This window comes from Silene latifolia, chromosome 11 (assembly GCF_048544455.1).
Source record: "Silene latifolia isolate original U9 population chromosome 11, ASM4854445v1, whole genome shotgun sequence".
NCBI classification, from domain to species: Eukaryota; Viridiplantae; Streptophyta; class Magnoliopsida; order Caryophyllales; family Caryophyllaceae; genus Silene; species Silene latifolia.
In genome coordinates this window covers 52,588,314-52,612,530 of record NC_133536.1, presented here as the reverse complement: position 1 = coordinate 52,612,530, position 24,217 = coordinate 52,588,314, and the positions used below count along the sequence as shown (strand labels likewise).

At 36.9% G+C, this 24,217-nt stretch overlaps 1 non-coding gene across 1 annotated transcript; it reads right to left on the bottom strand.

Moving 5' to 3' along the window:
• Window positions 1–13,359: 13,359 nt before the first annotated feature.
• Window positions 13,360–13,467, bottom strand: LOC141616445 (small nucleolar RNA R71). The gene has a single exon (XR_012530793.1). It is a non-coding gene; the product is annotated as a small nucleolar RNA R71 (small nucleolar RNA).
• Between the last annotated feature and the right edge of the window lie 10,750 nt (window positions 13,468–24,217).

The window sequence follows — 24,217 nt, the reverse complement described above, 5'->3', positions numbered from 1 at the left end:
TCCAATTTCTATCATGTGAAAAACGAAAGTAAAACATTATCAATCACCTAAACACTTATCAAACAACAAACACAACATCAACTACTAATGTGACATTAATTCGTCGAGTAACTCGGAATAGTTACCTTATGCTAGCAAAGAGACAAGTAATAACTTGAAAAAGCTTCTAAAACCCAAAATGACTCTTCATCTTCAACCACATATGAGCCACCTAAAATAATTATGTGAAAGGACGATATTAACGAATTATCGTTATATAAAATAAGAGATGGAAATTAAATAGATAACTAATCTTAGGCTATTATCTCGAATTTTAGACACTTGTTGTATACATAGGTTTTACGTGACACTTCAATACGGTAATTCCAAGCTTCAAATGAAATTAAACTCTTACAGGATACTAATGCCACATTAACCTTAATCTCACCCATATAATTTCCCATTTAGTGAGCCAACTCAGACCCTTCACACAAACTACTTCATAACCTCGACCCAAAACCAGTCAAAACAAACCCAAAAGATGCCTAAGTTCGACCCCAACTCCAGTCCTCAAATGCAAAGTGAAAACCCACGATGACAGCTCTCGTCCCTGCCCAAAACAGAGTACCAATCGTCCCCTTAAGACTCCATTCTCGCGCCTAAAAACAGTCCTAGCTGAGCCAACTAAGTCAGCATTTAAAACGGTTTTAGAGCGGAAATCCACAAGTATAAAGCAACTCAAAAACAGTCCCTAAAGACTACAAAAATCGCCCCAACACAGAGTCCAAATCAGTCCAAAACAATCCCTACATGTTAGTATATACCGTCTCAACTATAAAACACACCAATTATCACCCAAAACAATCCATACATGTCAGCATACACCGTCTTAAATATACCACTTACTAGCTAGCATCCCAAATGATCCCTAGAGGTCAGTATACACCGTCTCAATCATCTCCACATATCAGTATACACCGTCTCAACTATAAAACAGACTAACCAGCTTTCAAAATACACATATTTAACAAGTAAAATCGAGTAACCTATAATTGTTACCTTTTTCCGATTGAACTAATCATTTATGACTAACAAATCTTCTACAAGACCGTCTATCTTAGCATCTACAACCGTCTTATAATAAATAAAGCTGAAAATATAAATTGGGTTTGTAAAAATACATGACGAAAATGAATTTTACTTACAACGGATTGACGAGAACGACGAGAGGAGCGCTATGGAACAAAAATAGTTGAAAACGGATGACAAACGGAGCACCAGGACGGATTATAGACAAAAGTTGAAGAAGGAACAAACAGAAGGAAAAAGAAGGAAGAAGAAGAAGAAAAGAAGAAAGAGACGTGGGAAATCAAAAATGAGGCAGCAGCCTGCCAGCCTGCTATTTATTATACGTACGTTTCTTCGTCGTTAAGAAACTTCGATAGTTATTAAAACCGTTTCGAGTTAAATTTAACCGGTTTAAGAAAGAGTCTCATAAATGAAATGGAATCAATAATAAATAAGTTTAAAGAATGAAAAATAAAATAAACTCAGATAGTTAACGGAAATAATAAGAAATAGGCTTGAAACGGAATTATTAGCGATTTTTACGAAACTAACGGATATTAATAAAAATTGCTAACTTAGTGAAATAAGCTCAAAATAGCTAATTGGACGGTTTTGTTCCCAAAATCCATCTCGGGTTCACTTAAAACAACTTTCATAAGGACTCGTAAAGAAACGGAAATTATTAAATAAATAAACTCGAACTAACTTCAATAAACTCGAACTAACTTTAAATAAACTTATTAATGATTATTAAAATTAACGTATCGAATTATGATGAAATTAATTAATTAGCTAAGCATATATATATAAATCGTTAAATGATGTAATTAAATTCAAAATAGCAATTAAAAGAATTTTATCCAACTTAATAAAATACGAGGTGTTACAATCACCCCATCTTTTAAAAAGTTTCGTCCTCGAAACTTGAAAGTATAAATGAAAGGTTATAAAAATAAAACTGGAATGAGAATCGGTAACCAAAACATTTAAAATGTCACTTATCGTAAGAATCAAAATTCTTTCAAGAACTTCAACTAAAATTTTCCGACAGAACCAGACTCTCATCAGAGGAACGGAAGTGTTCTCGTTGCGCATTCAAGAACATCACATTCCAAATCCAAGATAAGGTCAAAGGCAAATCATTTGTATAAATCAAAAATCAAAATACTTTCAAAAACATTAATGAAGAGTTTTCAAAAGTATAAGTCTCGTTCATGGAACGAAATTGCTCTTGTCGTGCACACAAGAACGCTAACTTTCCAAGTCAGAGACAAATTTAAAACAAAAACTATTCGCCGACAAGCGTAGAACAAGTTATCAAACGTTTCCAATAACTAGTTCTAACATCCGATCAACGTTAAAATCAAAATAAGAGAAAGGTAATCTACTCAAATTTTCTTTTGCAAAAAGCCAAAATAGAAATAAAGGTTTCACCTTTAAACTCAAAGGGGAATCAAATTCCTGAAAATATAATATTAAACTTTGACAAAAGCATCATAATTAGATCAAAGTGAATAGAAATTGGATAAAATTTACAAAAATCTCAGGTTTAGCAACTCAAAACCATGATAAAGAAGTCTATACTCAAAGAGCAATTAGAGAATTAAATCGAGTTTTCATTTTCCAAATCTTTACAAGTAGGGAAAATTTTGTAATAGTAACATAAAATTTTTAACAACAAACCAAAAATGGTAGCTTGAAATATTTAGAAATTGTGCGAAATGAAAAGTAAGTTAGACATCATAGATACAAGTATGCTAAGAGGGTTCAAGTTTAACCAACAAAAGAGGTATGATGAACTTCCTAGGGATAAGAATTGAAGTCAAATTTACAAGGATGTCAAAGATAGAGTTTCACATGATACGAGTGTCAAACTTAAAGGAGGAGCAAGATGAAGCGAGGAAATGAGGTATGAACGGTAACGCTCATGATCAAGGAGAAAGGGAAATTAGACAACAAGGAAATGCCAGATACTCAAATCTCAAACAACAATGTCATCACTCCACTAAGGAAACAAAGGGTAATAACCAGGTCAGGAAATGATAGGAAATTTAAAAAGGGATATATGAACATGTCAAGATGTGAGCCTAAAAGAGTCGAATCATAAAGATAACTAGTTAACAACCAAAGAAGAGATATTAGAATTAGGGAGGTATTCAAGACAAGGAAATAATGAGTAAACTTTTATACTTAAGAATCAAATCCAACCAAGGTATGAACGAAAGGGAGGAAAACGATTAATGGTACGAAAGAGGATTTTAAGGCTTAATCCATACGCTTCCTAAAACTTAAGGTTCTCTCTAACAAGGTCACGTCTATTAGGGTATTGTACCTTTATAACAAAACGACCAAATCCCAAAACAAGGGTCAAGGTAAAATAAACGCTCGCTTAAGGGGTGATAAAACGGTTAGATACTTCTTCCACCTATCTTATCACATATTAGGATTTCCCTAAAGCAAATCTACCACTCAAGTATAAAAGCATCTCTTTATCTCAAGCACTCGACACAACCTCAATGTTTTAAAAACCAAAGAATCAATTGACAAAGACTTCTCAAGGAACAACTAACATCAAATCACATCCCCAATCTATACGGGATTGTTAACATCTAAAAATGGGTTTTCTTCCAATTTCAAATTCTAAACTTATCTCATGTTTACTCCTAAGGCGACGACGCTCAACCGACTAAGCTTTCAAATCCCAAACATAAACAACAAAGCCAAGTTCTATAACTTTAATCACATAGGCAACTCATTCCTAACACAAAGAATCGACCAATCGATTATACTTACTTTGTCAAGGAACTAGGTATAAGAATCACTAAGTATGTCTCATCACCTTACCTAAGTCTTTCTAACGTCACGACTTCTCAAAGCCAGGGTTAAGGGTCAGACACAAACAATCTCCTCAAAAGTCGAATTTTCCAACCAAGGTCAACATTCCTCACAAGAAAGAGTACTATCTAATGGCGTTAAGGGAGGATAAGCAAAGAACAAAGGACAAGTTAGGAGTACAAGCTTAGCTTTTAAAGTAAAACAGAAGGGAGTTTAGAAGGAGGATAAGCACCAAGAGATTAAGAATAAGGCGAGATACAAAAAGAACGAGAAACATCTTCAAGGAAGTAGAAGCATTCTTCAAAGGTTGAACAATCTTCAATCCTCAGCAATAGGCACTAAATCTTGATCTTCTTAAAATATATAAGTGTCCTTTCAATGGAACAGAGATACTCTTGGCGATCACTCAAGAACATCAATATTCCAATTCAAAGACATAAAAATACATTTTTACACCAACAAATGATAAAACTAATTATCAGACGTCTCCAATAACAAGCTTTAACACTAATTGGCGTTAAAACCAGTGAAAAACATTAAAATATTTTCAAAACCTTTAGTTCAAATTTTTTTTTTATAATAAGGGTAATAACTCCATTAGCTATAGATAAGCTCACGGTCATTGATCCAAGAACGCAACAATTATTAAATGACAATCAACAAACTGGCCAAAGAGATTACAACATAAGGTCCTAAGTCTACCCATCTTACCCATCTCTCAAGTTTATTATTTTAAGGTCAAGTTATTTATATTGGGGTGCACAAACGTGCGTCGGGAGCAAATATGCTCTGATACCAACTGTGACACCCTCATTTATCGCGGAAAAAATTAAACATGTAATTCTAGAATAAAACTGCATGGATATGTTTGTAATAGGTTCATTATGGTAAAAACCTGTAATTTTTAAAACCTGAACCTGTTATAAAGATATCCAAAAGGGAAGGTGTCAAACATGCAAGGTCCAAAATAAATCTCATGAATGAAACATCGCTAAAGTCGCGAATAGCAAATTATACAACCAAATGTAAAGAGGGAGACATATGTCCCTAAAATGTATGTGACATAAAAAGTGTTTAAGGGTCACAATAAAATAAAGCCAATCTAGGTCACAAGGTTACTTTGCTCGCTAGCTCGTCCATGTACCCCATATATGCATCACCTACCTGTCATTCGCATTTTATACAAACACGAAAGCCACAGTCAGTGGGGAGTAACTCCGAGTTCTCCCAGCCACGAAATGTCATAATTAATATAACATGTAAACATAAGAATATGAATACGAATCACACAATGCCTTAGCATATAGATGCTAGACAGTCGTGCTTATCATGTGAACAACAATATAACAACACATAGTCCTAGCATGTGAATACTAGACCGACTCATACTACACTATCATGTGAATCACATAACATCCAGGAATCCAAACTCTATCAACCATAGCCGGCTTGCATCTCACCTTCTATGATTCATAGAATCATCAAACAAGAAAGGACAATATATCAAAGACAGGCATAAGTTCTTAGCACGGTCAATAGTCACTTTGTAACTCGAGTCTATACCACGAGGTAGGGAAGGTAATCGAACCGGTATCCTGGCTCGAGGGTTCTATAAAAACATGGCCAAGACACAACACAACCCTAGTCCTAAATCTGCGCAGACCTAGACATGCGGATACACACCACCGCACCCAAGACCCACAATTTTATAAAACCATGTGAGTACCCTAAGGAGTCCATCAAAGGGTTGGCTAGTACTTAAGCTGACCACTTACTCTCAAAATAAGTAACGAGGTCATGCCCCAACTTGGATATAAACCCACCAAGTCAGGAACACAAAGGCTATTGAGCAGTGAACATACACTCGTCAAAGACTATAAAGACCTATCTATGATGAAGGCCGAAATACTCACCTAGGACCTAAATAAAACCAATCTATGTCCCAGCTTGAATACTTTAGCCCACACCACACAAGACAAGTAGGACACCCAATTAACCATAAGAGAGGCAAAGAGTCCAAACTTGCACACTCAAATGATCATACACACCCTAGTATATGAAAGGCTACGCAAGAGCATATTCAACTGACAATCCAACAAAATCTCCAATATCAATAATAATCCAAATTCCAGCTAACTGTTAATCTCATAATTCATGAGAACAAGCTAAAATGGCAACAAGGCAAGAAGACTCAAGTATAAGGCAACCAATTCATCCAACAACCAACATGTGAAAAACGATAATCACAAATATTAAGGCATCAACATAAAACATCCAAAAACAACCAATCTCACCTCAAAGACAAACCCTCGACCCGAGTCCCGCGACGGGTCATCGGTCAAATCGAGGCTGACCGGTTTAAACCTAGTTTGACCAAACTCGTTCGGTCAATCTGGCCCAGCTCAGAGTCTTGGCTTACTTTGGCCCAAATCACAAATTTTATCGCAATATTATTCTCATGCTATTTCCAATTTCTATCATGTGAAAAACGAAAGTAAAACATTATCAATAACCTAAACACTTATCAAACAACAAACACAACATCAACTACTAATGTGACATTAATTCGTCGAGTAACTCGGAATAGTTACCTTATGCTAGCAAAGAGACAAGTAATAACTTGAAAAAGCTTCTAAAACCCAAAATGACTCTTCATCTTCAACCACATATGAGCCACCTAAAATAATTATGTGAAAGGACGATATTAACGAATTATCGTTATATAAAATAAGAGACGGAAATTAAATAGATAACTAATCTTAGGCTATTATCTCGAATTTTAGACACTTGTTGTATACATAGGTTTTACGTGACACTTCAATACGGTAATTCCAAGCTTCAAATGAAATTAAACTCTTACAGGATACTAATGCCACATTAACCTTAATCTCACCCATATAATTTCCCATTTAGTGAGCCAACTCAGACCCTTCACACAAACTACTTCATAACCTGACCCAAAAATCAGTCCAAAACAGAACCCAAAAGATGCCTAAGTTCGACCCCAACTCCAGTCCTCAAATGCAAAGTGAAAACCCACGATGACAACTCTCGTCCCTGCCCAAAACAGAGTACCAATCGTCCCCTTAAGACTCCATTCTCGCGCCTAAAAACAGTCCTAGCTGAGCCAACTAAGTCAGCATTTAAAACGGTTTTAGAGCGGAAATCCACAAGTATAAAGCAACTCAAAAACAGTCCCTAAAGACTACAAAAATCGCCCCAACACAGAGTCCAAATCAGTCCAAAACAATCCCTACATGTTAGTATATACCGTCTCAACTATAAAACACACCAATTATCACCCAAAACAATCCATACATGTCAGCATACACCGTCTTAAATATACCACTTACTAGCTAGCATCCCAAATGATCCCTAGAGGTCAGTATACACCGTCTCAATCATCTCCACATATCAGTATACACCGTCTCAACTATAAAACAGACTAACCAGCTTTCAAAATACACATATTTAACAAGTAAAATCGAGTAACCTATAATTGTTACCTTTTTCCGATTGAACTAATCATTTATGACTAACAAATCTTCTACAAGACTGTCTATCTTAGCATCTACAACCGTCTTATAATAAATAAAGCTGAAAATATAAATTGGGTTTGTAAAAATACATGACGAAAATGAATTTTACTTACAACGGATTGACGAGAACGACGAGAGGAGCGCTATGGAAAAAAAATAGTTGAAAACGGATGACAAACGGAGCACCAGGACGGATTATAGACAAAAGTTGAAGAAGGAACAAACAGAAGGAAAAAGAAGGACGAAGAAGAAGAAAAGAAGAAAGAGACGTGGGAAATCAAAAATGAGGCAGAGCACACCAAACCGCTATTTATTTATTGTACGTACGTTTCTTCGTCGTTAAGAAACTTCGATAGTTATTAAAACCGTTTCGAGTTAAATTTAACCGGTTTAAGAAAGAGTCTCATAAATGAAATGGAATCAATAATAAATAAGTTTAAAGAATGAAAAATAAAATAAACTCAGATAGTTAACGGAAATAATAAGAAATCGGCTTGAAACGGAATTATTAGCGATTTTTACGAAACTAACGGATATTAATAAAAATTGCTAACTTAGTGAAATAAGCTCAAAATAGCTAATTGGACGGTTTTGTTCCCAAAATCCATCTCGGGTTCACTTAAAACAACTTTCATAAGGACTCGTAAAGAAACGGAAATTATTAAATAAATAAACTCGAACTAACTTCAATAAACTCGAACTAACTTTAAATAAACTTATTAATGATTATTAAAATTAACGTATCGAATTATGATGAAATTAATTAATTAGCTAAGCATATATATATAAATCGTTAAATGATGTAATTAAATTCAAAATAGCAATTAAAAGAATTTTATCCAACTTAATAAAATATAGGGTGTTACAATCGTGGTCATTATGGACACCAATAGCACGCCCTATTTTTTTTTTGCAATTTCTTTCGAACTTTGTCCATGAGTTTCTTCCGTTCTTTATCATCCATGTTTGAACCTGTTCTTCCTTGAGTACTTGGATGTTGTATAACTGGTATACCAAGTTTATGCATCCGAATGAAATTATGAAGTGTAAAAGCGGAAACGATAATTGACATTTGATATTTCGTTGTCATTTGTGGCATGTTTTGTAACACCTTCCACCTTCTCTTCAGCTGACCAAAGGCCATTCCAACCGTCATTCTCAAAGATGAATGTCGATAATTGAAATGTTCAAATATTCCACTAGGAGGTGCATGCTTATATTCAGGCACATGGTTTCTAACGTTCGGATGGCTAATAGGAGACAAATACCCAAGTGTATTCGGATATCCCGAGTCCACCAAATAATATTTACCTACAAATGTTCATATATAAAAATAATTAATGTTTAGACTTAAGATGTTTAGTTATAAAAAAACAAATATGAAATATATGCTACATTTACCTTGAGGTGGATGTGGGAAACAAAATTTCGAATTACTTAACGAATCCCGCCACACTGTTATATCATGAGCAATTCCTTCCCAACCCACGTTGATAAATGTAAAAACTCTGTCAAACGAGCAACAAGGTAACACATTCCAAGATTTCTTTTGATGACGACCACGAAATGGTACACCATCCTTCTCGCCAACTACTGCTTCTATATGTGTTCCATCTAAGGCGCCAATAGCATCCTGAAAAATAGATAATAGTGGTGTACAACATATTAATAAATTATTTAAGTAGAAAAAAAATTTCATCATGTTTAGATAATAGAGTTGAACAAAATATATTACCTTGAAATAAGGCCAGTAAAGTGAGTTATTTTCTACTTCTGGAGGCACCTCTAGTAAATCATGATGCGGCTAATGATATCATGCGACAATATCACAAAAGCATCTAAAGCTTTAATGAAATACTTACATATCGTAGAAATAGAATGCTTGAATCTATCGGCAACATCACGATAAGAAGCTCCTTTAGCCATTATGTACAATAAAATTCCGACTTGTTCGTCTACCTTTATATATCTTCCATCTACTAGCAAATTTCGTTCAACCATCAAATTGACAAGCCGTGCAAACATGTCTCTATCAAGTCGAAGTTGCTTCAAATAAGATGTATCATTTTCATTCAATAATCTATGTATGTATTCAGCTCCACTTTCCCCTCGTTCTCTCCTAGCTCGCCTAGTTGATGACTCTGGAATCTCTTCCCATTCACTTGGTTGAAATGATCTGCGTATTTCTTTTAATGCAATAATCATAGATGCACGTTTAATATTATCATCCATTCTACACTTCAAAAAGACAATTATAAGATATAAAAAAAAGTTCAATAACTAGATCAAATCTCAAACATTACATCATGAAAATTCAACAATACCCAACATTAAAATTCAAACACAAGACATTGAAATAAAAATATCCAAACATAAATGTTTAACACACAAACATGATACGAGTAATGCAAACTACTCAAACCGAGAAAAATAAAGGATCCTAAAATGAGTAGATTTGAAAGGTGAAATTAGATGGAAAATTGGTTGTGAGAGATGAATAATATGGAGACTGGTGTTTAGGGTTTGCTAGTTATATAGGGAAAAAAATGGTAGCTGTGGAGAAATTAGGTGTTCGAAGTGAGTTAATTTTTCTTTGATTTTCTACATTTACAGATCTTTCTCGCTTTTTTGGTGCAAAAAATTGAAGTATGGTCTCCATGCAGTAGGTAACAATATCAAATGTTCAGTTCCCTACAAAAAAACAAAAATATCAGATGTTCCCAAAAAATATCAGATATTCCCAACGGTGGAACTATTTTAGATAAGTATCTAGAATGTTGTATAATAATAATAATAATAATAATAATAATAATAATAATAATAATAATAATAATAATAATAATAATAATAATAATAATAATAAATAATTGTACGAGTTAGGGTTTGGGTTTTAATAATATCAGATGTTCCCAAAAAGTATCTAGAATGTTGTAAAATTGAATGTTGCATATTTGTTGTTAGGGTTTGGGTTTTAAGGTGCTAATTGCTCTTTTTCTAGCTTAAGGTAACATATTTCGAGTTACTCGACGAATTATCGTCACAATCTTTGTTGTTTTTGTATGTTTTGTGATTTTTGTTTGAGTAATAATTTTCACATGATTAAATTTGATGCATGCATGTTTAATCCATGTATTTTGTTAGTTTTAGTTAACAAGTTAGTATTGGGAACGATTAATTATATTTCAGACGGTCTTATAATGAATAAAAATGGAAAAAAAGAGGAGTAATAGTGGCGGCAATGGGCCCGGAAAGAGCCCGGCAGCCCACGGTGCCCATGGTCTGGCCCGGTCGGTCCGTTGCTTGTTTCGCGGTTTTTCGTACAATATTGGTCATTTCGGGTTAATTAATGTTAAAGTTGTATAAGTCACATATGAGTACACTTTTAAATTGAATCATACTAGTAGTAGAAATTATTCTTATATTGGTAGTTAGCATATGTTAGTATAGGTTAGAAAATGAAATTGTAAAGATTAGGCTCAGAATGAATTATATAACGATAATTGTAATGTTTTGTTGATTGTGCCGAAAACTGAGCCTTAGTCCCTTTGACTGATGCGATGTCGATTAATTGAGTGATTATTGGTCACCGCAATTTAACCCGCACTGCGTCAGGGTCAGGGGTTGCGGGTAAAAATTCGGTTGAATGAATTAGATAATCGGCCTTTTTCTTGCTTTAGGCCATTTATTATATCTCTATTTCACATGTGTAGTTAGTTGAATTTAAGTAGTTTCTTATATTGTAAAAACGGCCCTAGATTCCCCGAAGCCTTTAATATAGTTAGTATTGTTAGAATTGGAAATTGGTATTGAGGATTCTGTTGGTTTATCTGCTGAATAGACATTTATATAGCCTTTCACATGATAGAATGTTAGCATTTAGGTTGGTAAGTTGGACTTTTTGTCCTCTTATGGTTAAGTGAGTGTCTTACTTGTCTTGTGTGGTATGGGCTAAAGTATTCAAGCTGGGACTAGGTCCTAGGTGAGTATTTCGGCCTTCATCATAGATAGGTCTTTATAGTCTTTGACGAGTATATGTTCACTGCTTGATAGCCTTTGTGTTCCTGACTAGTGGATTTATATCCAAGTTGGGGCATGACCTCGTTACTTATTTTGATAGTAAGTGGTCAGCTTAAGTACTAGCCAACCCTTTGGTGGACTCCTTAGGGTACTCACTTTGTTTTAGAAAAATTGTGGGTCTTGGGTGCGGTGGTGTGTATCCGCATGTCTAGGTCTGCGCAGATTTTAGGCTAGGGTTGTGTTGTGTCTTGGCCATGTTTTATTAATATTAACCGCTGAGCCAAGATACCGGTTCGATTACCTTCCCTACCTCGTGGTATAGACTCGAGTTACAAAGTGACTATTGACGGTGCTAAGAACTTATGCATGTCTTTGATATATTGGACCTTTCCTGGTGATTGAAAAGATTGATCCAGCTGCTCTTAAGGGTGTCACACTTACTTGTTCATCATGTTTTGCTTTGTTAATATGATTGACAACCTTGTTAACATGTTAAACTTGATAATGGGTGAGTAGTTTCCTTAACTAGGGTTAATGGGTAATTAGGGAAAACCAACATGGGGGATGATTCATGCTTAATTTAATATGTTTTCATAATTTATTTGCTTGCTTGTTGTGATCTCAACTTATGCACATGTTATGTTTGATGAAATGCGAGCCTATGAATCCTTGCATTTTGAGACTTGTAAGACATAAACCAACTTGAGTCTCATTAGACCATGCATATAGTTGAGTAGGGAGGATTAAGTCGACTTGTAGGTGTTGTACAATCTAATCGATTCGGCTCCGGGACCCAAACCTTCCTAGGATTGTAAGATATAAACCAACTCGATCCATCACAACAATAATTGCTTGCTTATAATTTGAGAATATGTTTGTATGATCAATTCCCATGAATCCCCTATGACCCCATGACACCCTAGTGCTTTTAATCAATTGTTTACATCTCATTTTAATCATCTTACTTGTTTACTTTTATTTCTATTTAGTTTAGTGATCTTCTTATTTCAACCCAAATCGTGACACTCCTAGACACCGCTACTTGCAATCGAAAATCCTACATCAATACCCGTCCCTTGGGATCCGACCTTTACTTGCCTCTTTACTAATAGTGGAGTTGTTTGCGAAGTTATAAATATTGTTTTGGTCTAGGTGCTCCTAACGACAAGTAACCAAAAATTTAGCTCCAAGTGAGTCCGACCAAAAATGGCGCCGTTGCCGGGGACGGTGTTAACTTGATTTGATTTTCTTATATTGTTATTTGTTATGTCTTTCTTTGCCTTGGGGAAGTAAAACTCCTCAAGGTTTGTTCTAATTGTTTTCGAGTTGTTTGATATTTTGCATGTCTAGAAGATCACAAGGTAACTTGTTACCCATTGATCACGAAATTGAAAGGACTTTGACAACCAATAGAAGACTTGCTAGAGGTACTTTGAGAGGTATTGGTGAGGTTTTAGATATTCAACCAAATACTATTTAGTTCATCAACCCTTTTGCAAGAGAAGGTGAGGAGAACCCAACACCAAATCAATCACAAAATCAACCCACAATGCCTAAATTTTCATCACATTCCGTACCAACCGAGGAGAACCTACCCAATGGTACTCCCACACCACAACACTTAACCGAAAATTTCATTGCTAAATCCGCATTTATCCAATTAGTCGAAAGAAGCCAATTTGGGGGAATGCCTAGTGAAGACCCTCACTCTCACATGGAAACTTTTTGTGACTATTGTGATGCGATTTCACAAATCGGTGTGACTCAAGACCAAATTCGATGGGTCTTATTTCCTTTTTCTCTAATCTGCACCGCAAAACAATGGTTGAAAAGCCTTGATAAGGCTACTCTTGGAATTGACTCTTGGAAGAAGTTAGCTCTAGCTTTCTACAAAAAATTCTACCCTCCGGAAAAGACTAATATGCTAAGAGCTCAAATTACGGGTTTTAAGCAAAAGGGATGAAGAATCTTTGTATGAAGCTTGGGAGCGGTTCAAAGGAATTTGTCGCTCATGTCCTCATCATGGACTTAGCGAGTGGTTCTTGGTACAATAATTTTGGAATGGTCTTTATGAAGACTCAAGAAACGTTCTCAACATGGGATCAAATGGTATGTTCACCGAAATTGACGATAATCAAACTTGGAACAAGATTGAGGAAATGGCGGTCCATAATTCACAATATAGTAAACCTCGCAAGGCTATTAGAGGAGGAAAGCATGAAGTGGACTCTATTACTCAATTGGGTGCTCAACTTAGTGCTCATATTGATACCATCAACCTAAAGTTTGAGAAGGCTATGGCTAAACTTGAAGAAGCCTCAAAATCACCAAAGCATCATGTTAGTACCATGGTAGCAGCTTCATCAATCCCAAGTGGGATATGTGAGAATTGTGGAACTTTGGGACATGACCAAAGTGAATGTAGGGGGACAAATGAACAAGTGAATGCTTTTCAAGCATACAAGAGTGGTACTCCTTATTCCAATTATTACAATGAAAACACCAAATTCCACCCAAATCTCTCATACAAAAGCCAAAATGTTCAAAATCCTCAACAAACATACACCCCACCTCCCATGAGAAACCAAAATCAAAGATCCTTTTTCAACCAAAACCAAGGTTGTCAAAATCAAACTCCATACAATCAACAAAATGGCCAAGGTTTTGATGTTCAAAAAGCGGTCCTCCAAATGCAAAAGAATCAACAAGAATTTTTCACTCAAATGCATAAATATAGCCAAGCAAAGGACATTACCATCAACAACATCCTAGCCCACACAAAAATGTTGGAAAATCAATTGACCCAACTAGCATCTTCGAACTCTCAAAGACAAAAGGGGCAATTACCACCTCAAGGTAATCCCCCAAGACATGAAACGGTTAGTGCCATTCACTTGAGGAATGGTACAAGATATGAAGGACCAAAGAAGCAAGTTGAGGATGAAGTTGTGCAAGCTAGTGACAAAGAAGAAGTTGTGCAAAACTCTAAGGCAGATGAACCAACAAAAGAAGAAGTTTCAAAGAAAAGTCAAGAAAAGGCCAAGGAGAAGGAGCCCATTATGATTAGACTTCCATTCCCAAGTCGTCAAGCTAAGCCTAAGTTTGATGACCAACTTGGAAAATTCATGGAAATTGTGAAGAATTTGGAAGCCTCGATTCCTTTTACGAAATTAATCAATCACGTGCCGGCCTATGCAAAGTACATGAAGGACATCCTTACTTAAAAGAAGTCGATCCGGAAGCTTGAAACTATCGTCTTCACTAAGGTGAGTAGTGCAATCCTTCAAGGGAGTTCACCTCCGAAACTTAAAGACTCGGAAAGCTTCTCAATACCGTGTACCATTGGCGACACCACGATAAACAAGGCCTTGTGTGATCTAGGAGCAAGCGTGACTGTTATGCCGTATTCAGTTAGTAAAAGGCTAGGGATGGGAGAGCTTAAATGTACCAACATCACACTCCAAATGGCCGATAGATCGACGAAGACACCGTTAGGGATATGGGGAGATGTTCCCGTGAGAATTGGCAAATTCTTCATCCCGGTGGACTTTGTCATTGTTGACATGGAAGAAGACTCCAATATTCCGATCATCCTAGGTAGACCTTTCTTGCACACCGCGGGTGCGGTGATAGATGTGAAGCACAGAGAGCTTACTCTAGAAGTGGGAGACGAGACCATAACTTTCAATCTTGACAAGACCATGAGAGCTCCCCGTTTGCATGAACCATGCTTTATGGTTGATAACTATAACCGGAAGGATGATAGGAAGAAGTCGGAATTTCAATGGAAAAAGAAAGTTGATAATGCTCCATCAAAAGAGCAAGGAAATAGCAACAAAGAGCATGAAAAGCTCACCCATGACAAGTGAAGAGAATGGCCTCATTGGCCAAAACCAGAAAGAAGGAGAGTTATCTCTATCAACTTAAGAAATTTTTAATGATCAAGTAGACGAAGTTTGCGGTCTTTGGGATGATGAGTTTGAAGGGATATTCAATCCCTACATTGGTAATGCTATGGACCAAGACCATCACGGAGAACAACAAGTGCAAAAATCTATTGAGGACCTTTATCATGACAATGAATAAGCTTTCGACTACTTCTTCAAGGTGTTGAGTAACATCAACAACACCTTGAACATGCCCCCTTGACATCTCATATTGGATGAGAGTTTGGTGGAGTCCTTCCTAAACCACCATTTATAAATATTCTAACTCCCTAACTTGCATTTTAAATTTTTACATTGCATTGTTGTCATTTTTGGATTTATATTTTTGTGCCTTGATCAAGATATTCATCATTTTGAGAGAAGTGAGGGAGGGACTTATGATTTCAGTAATGTGTAGTGCTTTGACTTAGTGTGGGGATAGCAATTGCCTAGGCTATTCATGCCTTTGTAATGCCCCTACAATGAAGAACACGAGAATTGAAGAATGAAAATGTTACGGGTTATGCAGTACCCACGGATGGACCTGAATCTGTGTGGTCAAGGAAGAATCCGAGCGGCCAAAAGGTGAATCCGCTCGTCGTCAAGGAATCTGAGCGTCCAAGATACAATCCGCTCATCTGGAAGAGCTGCAGAATTCAAAAAAATGATCTGTCATAGAATCCGAGCGTCTCAGTTGATAATCCGCTCGTCTGATTCTAGACGCTCGTCTTACAGAGAAGACGCTCGTCTTTCTGCTGTTGATTTTTGAAGTATCTCCCTGTAACAGAATCCGAGCGTCCGTCCAGGAAGACGCTCATCCCAAATTGAAAAATCTGCTCATCTTTGCTGAAAGACGCTCCTCATGTGGCTTCCTTTCCTGAGACAAACACGAAGAATCCGAGCGTCCCAGCCCTTGGTCCGCTCGTCCTCTGCTGCTGTTTCAAAAATAACGGGTCTTTTAAACCCTTTTTCCCTCATTCATTTTCATTTCTTCTACATTCAAACACTACCCAAAACCCAAAAACCCCAAAAACCCTCATCTTCTACATCAACAAAACCATATTTCCTCAACCAAATTCAACAAAATCAAATCCAAACGTCCTCACAACAAAAATTAATCACTCCTTTTGCAACAACAATTGATTCAAACACCAAAATCTTTAACCTTTGAGTCGATTTTTAAGATATAAAGCAACATTCTTTCATCTTAAATCGATTTGAGCATAACTAAAAATTGAAGATTTCAATATTTCATTGGTGTAATCAAGAATGGCAAGAACCAAAGGAGGTAACAAGGCACCCCCAAAGAAGACACTTTCAAAAAGGCAACAAACTCTTCAAGCAAAACAATTGTCAAAGGCATTGGTAGTCCATGAGGCAAGGTTGGAGGTTCAACAAGGTCCCCCTATGGAAGCTACAACATCAACAACTCCGGTCATTGAGCAATTATCCAATTATCTGGAGGTAATTTTCACTTCCGACTCTCATAGGGATAAATTTGTTCTCTTTGCTAAGAAGACCATTATGCCTACAAAATTTATTTGTGAAGAGGCTTTGACAAAGTTGGGTGTTCTTGAACAAACCAAAACCTTATTTGAGGCTATGGGATTGGGTAAATTGTTTACCATGAAAGCATTGACATACCCCTCCCTCACCTTGAAATTTTTGAGTTCCTTGAAAGTCACAAGGCCGGGTGGAGACTAGAACCCACATAGAGTTTCGTCTTGCAAATGTTGATAGACGCATCACTTATGGCGAATTGAGTAAGATTTTAGGCCTTAGAGATACCCCGAAATATACAAAGATCCCCGACAAGTATGACCCCGCTCCTCTTTGGGAGTCAATTTCCGGAAAGAAATTTGTGCGCTTTCATGATTGTCAAGCTCTATTAGTCCACCATCCGGGCATTAGAGTGTGGTATAAGGTCATTGGGAATACTTTGATAGCAAGAAATGGCACTAATCATCTTACCAAGCTCGATTGTGTTCTTCTTGAGTCGGCCTTGAACATAGGAAGGGAATATACTAAGCCATATAATGCTCTAAGACTTTTGGTTGAACGATGGCTTAATGTCGATTGTGGTAAAGAGGGCACCGCTTTCATTGTGAATGGAGGACTAGTTACCCATTTGCCCAAGCACTTTAACCCAAATGTCAACAAAGACAACACTTATGTGGCGGTTAAAGGAGGTTGTAATACTCCGTATTTTATATAATAAATTAAATGGATATTAGTATATATTAATTATTATACAATTCATATTACTAATTAAGTCGGGTAAATTATTGAGTCGATAATTTCATTAAGTTATTTTATTTAACCGCGTTATATCGATATAAGTTAATTGAGACGGTTTTATATGGAATTCGAAATGTGAGCTGACACATGTGAGCTGGCCCAATAACTGTCCAGCCCAATTAAACACTAAGGCCCAATTAACCCTAATTAACTCTAACCATAACCCTAAACCTAAACCAAAAACCTAAACCTAATAGTAACCCCCTCCAACCCGCCTCCCTCTTCTCTCAGCCGCCTCCCTCCCTTCATCAGCCTCCACATCAAACCTCACGCATATAGAGAGAGAGAGAGTGGCCGTGGGTGATTGAAGGCACTGCAAGGAAGAGCTAGGGAAGCTTGTCGACGTTCATAGGTGGCTATAGGTGGCCGTTGTGGTGGCGGAAAGGTAAGCGTTCACCTCCCTTCTCTGTTTTCATTTACGTCAGCCGGGTTTTGGGAGGGTTGTTCGTGTCTTGGTGAGGTTGCTGGTGGTTGGTGTCGGGGTAATGATAATGGGTGGTATAGGGCAAGTATAGTGGTGGTGGTTAGGGTGGTCATAGGTGGTTGTAGGGGCAGAGATTGGCGGCATCGACAGGGTGGTAGAAATGGGTTATTACATGGGTTTTCAGGGGAGTTTAGACAGGTGGGTTTTGGGTGGCACCACCGTGGACTAGGGGGAGGTCGAGACGATGGTGTTGTGGTGTCGGTGTTCGTGGGTTGACGGAGAGTAGGACGGTGGTTGTTTGGCAGGGGACACATGTTGGGCTGCGGTGGTGGTAAAGGGAGAACAGGGGGTGTTGGTGAGCCGTGGTGGTGAACCAGGCCAAATGGCGGCCTGGGTTTGACTCGCCGGCGGTAGTCGACCCCAGTGGGGGTGGCCGTCGGTGGCTGGGGCAGAGTGGGGGTCTGGGCTGGCGGTTGACACGGCCACGTGGTGGCCTGTGGTGGCGGGTGAGCGTGTGTGAAGGGACGGGGGTGATGACGGGTTATTCGAGTTGTTTTTGAAACGGGTTTTCATAGTTAATCGTTGTATTTCGTATTTGGTCGTACTCTTAATTAATTAAATAATTTATTTAGTTGATTCCCGAGTGTATTAAAATAATTAAAGACATATTTTGAGTCGGATGTCGGGTTATTCAAATGATTGATTCGGGTTTTTATTAAATCACATAATTCGTTAATCCTTTAATTACCATTTTGGGTTTTAGTTCCGAGTTGTTAAGATAAAATAATAATTAATCATATTAATTATTCTGAGTCGGGTTTGTTAAAAGAGAAAAGTTACTATATCGGGAAAGTTTCTATTTTGGGAGATTTCTATATTTAGTAGTTAGTAATTATAATTATTATAATTATTCTAGGTGACGAATTCGTGAAGGATCGGTAACCAAATTCATTGCTTACCTTCTGGACTGCTTAACTGCTTAATTGGATTTGCTGGCACTTGAGGTAGGGAAATACACTTGTCTTATTATCGTCATTGTTGAATTGTATTGACTTGATTCCTGGTTGTTGATTTACGTTATCATTTATATTCGGAAAGGTGATTGACTGATTTGATCGTATTGAGTATGATATCACAACATCGGGTAAATCGGCATGACTTTATGATTTATCGATTCGATGAATTATATACATATTGCATTGCATTAATTATCACAGAGCATTTCATATGCATTGGAGTTGGAGGATGATGTGGTGGTGACGATGTTGAGATACGATGTGATGTTGTGATAAGGCCCAGGCGGGTTCTGCAGGACTTGCCCTGGTGTCCTCAGCTGTTGAGCTGGCAGATCGACTTCGGTCGATATTTATAGTCTACCGGGGATTGGTATGGCTGGGCGTTCCGGGGTATGAGATGTTGTGATGAGTTGAGATGTGGATGGAGGTGGCGGAGAATCATGCATATCATATTTTATTGTTTATTGTTTTCCCTACTCAACCTCATGGTTGACCCTGTGTATTCGTGAACACCTGTGATGAACCGTTTTATGGGGAGCAGACTTGACAGGTTTATGAGATAGGACGGGAGCTGGATGGGCGTGAGACACTGGATCAGACGACCTAGTAGCTAGATCATCATCTAGAAGACTTCACTTTTTTTTTTTACGTCAGTTCTTGTAATTTAATTTAAAAGGAGAATTTGTAATAATTAAGTTGAAATATTAAATAAATTGCCTTGGAGTTTAATTTGTTATTCACTACCTCGGGAAACCGAGATGGTAACACCGTCATTTATCTGAGGAGTCCTAGTTCAGGCCCTTAAATAAATGGGGGTGTTACAAAGTGGTATCAGAGCGAACGATCCTCAGGCCTAAACCAATGAACCCAATGAACGTAGGATGTGTCTAAATAAAATGAACCCCTGGGAATAAACTGATAGGAGCTCACAGTGCGGTTAAGAAGGCGCCCTTAATACGTGCTCTTTTGCCCTCTCAGTTTTGAACCAGGTAACCCGAGAGAAATTGAGTGAATGGGGTAGTTAGAAGGAAAACCTTGGATATAATCGAGTGGATGTACACCTTGAGACCCATATGTTCTAACCATTCTACAGGACAACGTTACGGTAAGTATTTTGTATAAATGATGATGTGATCATATGATGTTGTGGAAATGAGAAATAAATCTTCGTGTTCAGATTGACAATCAATGAAGTGTTGGAATGTGGTAATCGTGAGCGTGAAAATAATTACGAAATTATGATATTTACCTGGGTGGATGTTGAATGATGTGCTGATAGTACTATTATGTCTAGTGATATGCGGTTATGTGATCCCAAAGCCATGCTAGTATAGTCTTGTGATAGTAATAAGAAACACTATTGAATTGCATGTTTCTAGTCATAGCAATCATGATTAGATTTAAGGAGTAGATCGAGATGCAACGGGATTCTATGGGGTAGATGTTACGAAGGTATACATTGTGGGATTTAAGTTAGGATGAGTTAGTATCGATAGTGTGGTTGTAAGAGCTTGGAACATAGCAGATGAATGACCTAGTGCTGAAACACGTTTGTTTGATTTTACTCCCTAATTGATCTTGCTGTCATTTCTTTTTTGTTAATTCCCTATGGATGAAAATTTTGTGAGAGATAGCCTCGTGAGTTAGTGTTCATTTGGCGTTGGTTTCATGCTTATATGATATACGGATTAGGAGTAATAAATATTTTAGTGGGTTGTGGTCAGGAAGTTTCTGTGCAGTGATGTTTTGACCAATGATTTTGTAAAAATCCTCATTTAAATTGTACTGATAATTTTTGCATAATTCCAACTCCATCGATCAGAAGATTCGCATATGTTTTCAAATTGTTAAGCCACGAAAATTCTAGATGTTTCTATATTAAATGGTACGTTTTGCAAACTGACCCAAGTTTCGGACCAATTGCTGTCACATGCTTATTTGGAGCAACTGAGTTGTAAAATGCTTTAAAAATGGAATTCTTGTGCTTTAGACCTAATTCTTTTTCCCATGTGTTTTTAACTCTCCGTGTTTTATAAAAATAATATGAATCAAGTTTTAATAGAACGGTTATTTATTCGTGATCTTTGAAAGTTACAACGTGAAACATGACTTGTAAAATGTGTGTTCTAGGTTGAGTTTCATACAGTTGTTTGATTAATTCATGAGCCTTAGTAATGTGAATTTATAATGCTTTATATGACGATAGTAGCACGCATGATCAGTAGTTGTGTATCTTAACAAGTGATAAAATTAAAGTCTAGTTGATAACACTGTTGGCATGATAGTATGAGTGAAATTGAATAGCTTAAATTGATTCTTAATCAAGGGTGAAATATTTTATACGAGTCCAGTTGTTGCATATTTTATATACATTTGGCATGTTGTAATGTCTCTGGTGTGTGCATCATGTTTGCATAGTGGTCGGATATATGTAGATATAAAACTATATTGTCATATCTGGTAAGTTGATGGCGTTAAAAGTTAATTGATTGTTCTAATATACTCGCATGGATAATTATAATAATTATGTCTAAATGTTTACACATAGATGGTAGTAGTGAGTATGTCTAAATGTTCACATATGTAGGATGCATCTGAGTTCTAATGTCTTTTATATGAGTTGTGTGCCCATAATTATATTTATTACCTTCATCGCATTAAATTATTTCAGTTGGACCTACACCTATAACATGATAATAAACAGTGAATTATTTCTTATTGGATATGTTCGTTATTATATTGTCATAAAATGCTAAGGTGATTCTTGCAATCGTAACACGACATCTGACATATCTATATTCTCGAGTCGTCACTATCAATTATATTCTAATAAAGATTGTTTATGATAACTATGTTGGCAATTATAATGGGATGATTCACATGATATGCATTGGTTTAAGTGATAGTCATTATAGTTACATTTAATTGAGCCTACGAGTTGCCTAATTATTCAATCATGCAAATCAGAGGAGTTGTTCAAGTTGCTAATCTTTTATCATAGCTCGTGTTCTACAAAGTATATGATGGCAAATGTATATGTTTAAACTATTTATACAATATCTCTTGTTTTGCTGAGAATGAATTATACTAAGTTGCTGGACACAATTGAGTGATATGGTTGCTAAAATGTGAAACATAGGTGTGATATGGAAGTAATGTTGTCGTTGTCATAGATCATACGTAGTTACTTTTATTGGGAAACGTGTTTTCAGAATTGATATCGTGCAAACAATTTTTATAATTTAAAGTATGAATTATGGGTATGTTGTTGATTGCTTAAATTCATCGACCTAATTCGTGACCTAAACCAGTGAGTGAGTAAAGGGTTGAATGGACGTGTTAATAAGATCCCGTGATTGTGATAGATAATAGTGGTAGATCTATTTCTGTGATATGTTTACAAATGTGAGAAGTTCTTAAATTGTTTTGTTGATTTTGCTCTCGCTCGTTCATAATCTATAATTGATCATCAAATTTGTTTAGTTGTGAAACCGTGTAAACCTTGGTTCCTTTCTTGTTGTTCTTTTAGTTTGATGTTGTGTTTTAAGTTAAGCATGAGCTAGTAATAAATGCTACTTGTTGACAATCAGTTAATTCCTTAATAAAACCTCGTTTCGACCTTAATGTTGATGCGCAATCTCTTATCATGTATTCTTTCCTGTCACATGTGGTTGATAATGATTTTGTTGTATAGGTATATGAAAATTAAAAAGAGGTTACGAGGACGTAACCATGTTTCTAGTCGGGTAGGATTGTAAAATCTTAACGTTTATGTTACACTTGTTTGTAGATGGTAGTTTTGACCAAGTAGATGTTTCGTTGTGGGGTATCGTTGTGGGGTATCTATACAAATGAGTTCTATACGTTTTATTCATACTTCTGTTAGTTGGTTGAGGTGAAAAAGAGGAATACAAGTCAAACTACTGGTATTGAGTTATGAGTTGTGGGGCCTTTGTGCCGAGTTATGTTTACAGTCCAGTGTGATCATGGTTATTGAGTTACTTGAGTTCGAGATCGGAATTTAGATGGAAGACGACGGTGTTCTCAGACGATTATTTAGTTGTTATGCATTTGTGTTCTCAGGTAGTTATTAGTTGTAGTTAGTTGGGTAAGTGAAAATGAGTTAAACTTCGGGACGAAGTTTATTTTTTAGGAGGGCAGAATGTAACATTTCGTATTTGTTATGTGTAATTGATGTGTCAAAAGGGTGTGTTAACCAAGTTAGAAATGCGTGACTTCAGTAGGTACGATATACAATACCATTTTGAGGTTTGGGTACGGGAGCGAACTTCGGGACGAAGTTCATTTTAAGGGGGGAAGACTGTAATACTCCGTATTTTATATAATAAATTAAATGGATATTAGTATATATTAATTATTATACAATTCATATTACTAATTAAGTCGGGTAAATTATTGAGTCGATAATTTCATTAAGTTATTTTATTTAACCGCGTTATATCGATATAAGTTAATTGAGACGGTTTTATATGGAATTCGAAATGTGAGCTGACACATGTGAGCTGGCCCAATAACTGTCCAGCCCAATTAAACACTAAGGCCCAATTAACCCTAATTAACTCTAACCATAACCCTAAACCTAAACCAAAAACCTAAACCTAATAGTAACCCCCTCCAACCCGCCTCCCTCTTCTCTCAGCCGCCTCCCTCCCTTCATCAGCCTCCACATCAAACCTCACGCATATAGAGAGAGAGAGAGTGGCCGTGGGTGATTGAGGGCACTGCAAGGAAGAGCTAGGGAAGCTTGTCGACGTTCATAGGTGGCTATAGGTGGCCGTTGTGGTGGCGGAAAGGTAAGCGTTCACCTCCCTTCTCTGTTTTCATTTCTGTCTGTCGGGTTTTTGGGAGGGTTGTTCGTGTCTTGGTGAGGTTGCTGGTGGTTGGTGTCGGGGTAATGATAATGGGTGGTATAGGGCGAGTATAGTGGTGGTGGTTAGGGTGGTCATAGGTGGTTGTAGGGGCAGAGATTGGCGGCATCGACAGGGTGGTAGAAACGGGTTATTACATGGGTTTTCAGGGGAGTTTGGACAGGTGGGTTTTGGGTGGCACCACCGTGGACTAGGGGGAGGTCGAGACGGTGGTGCTGTGGTGTCG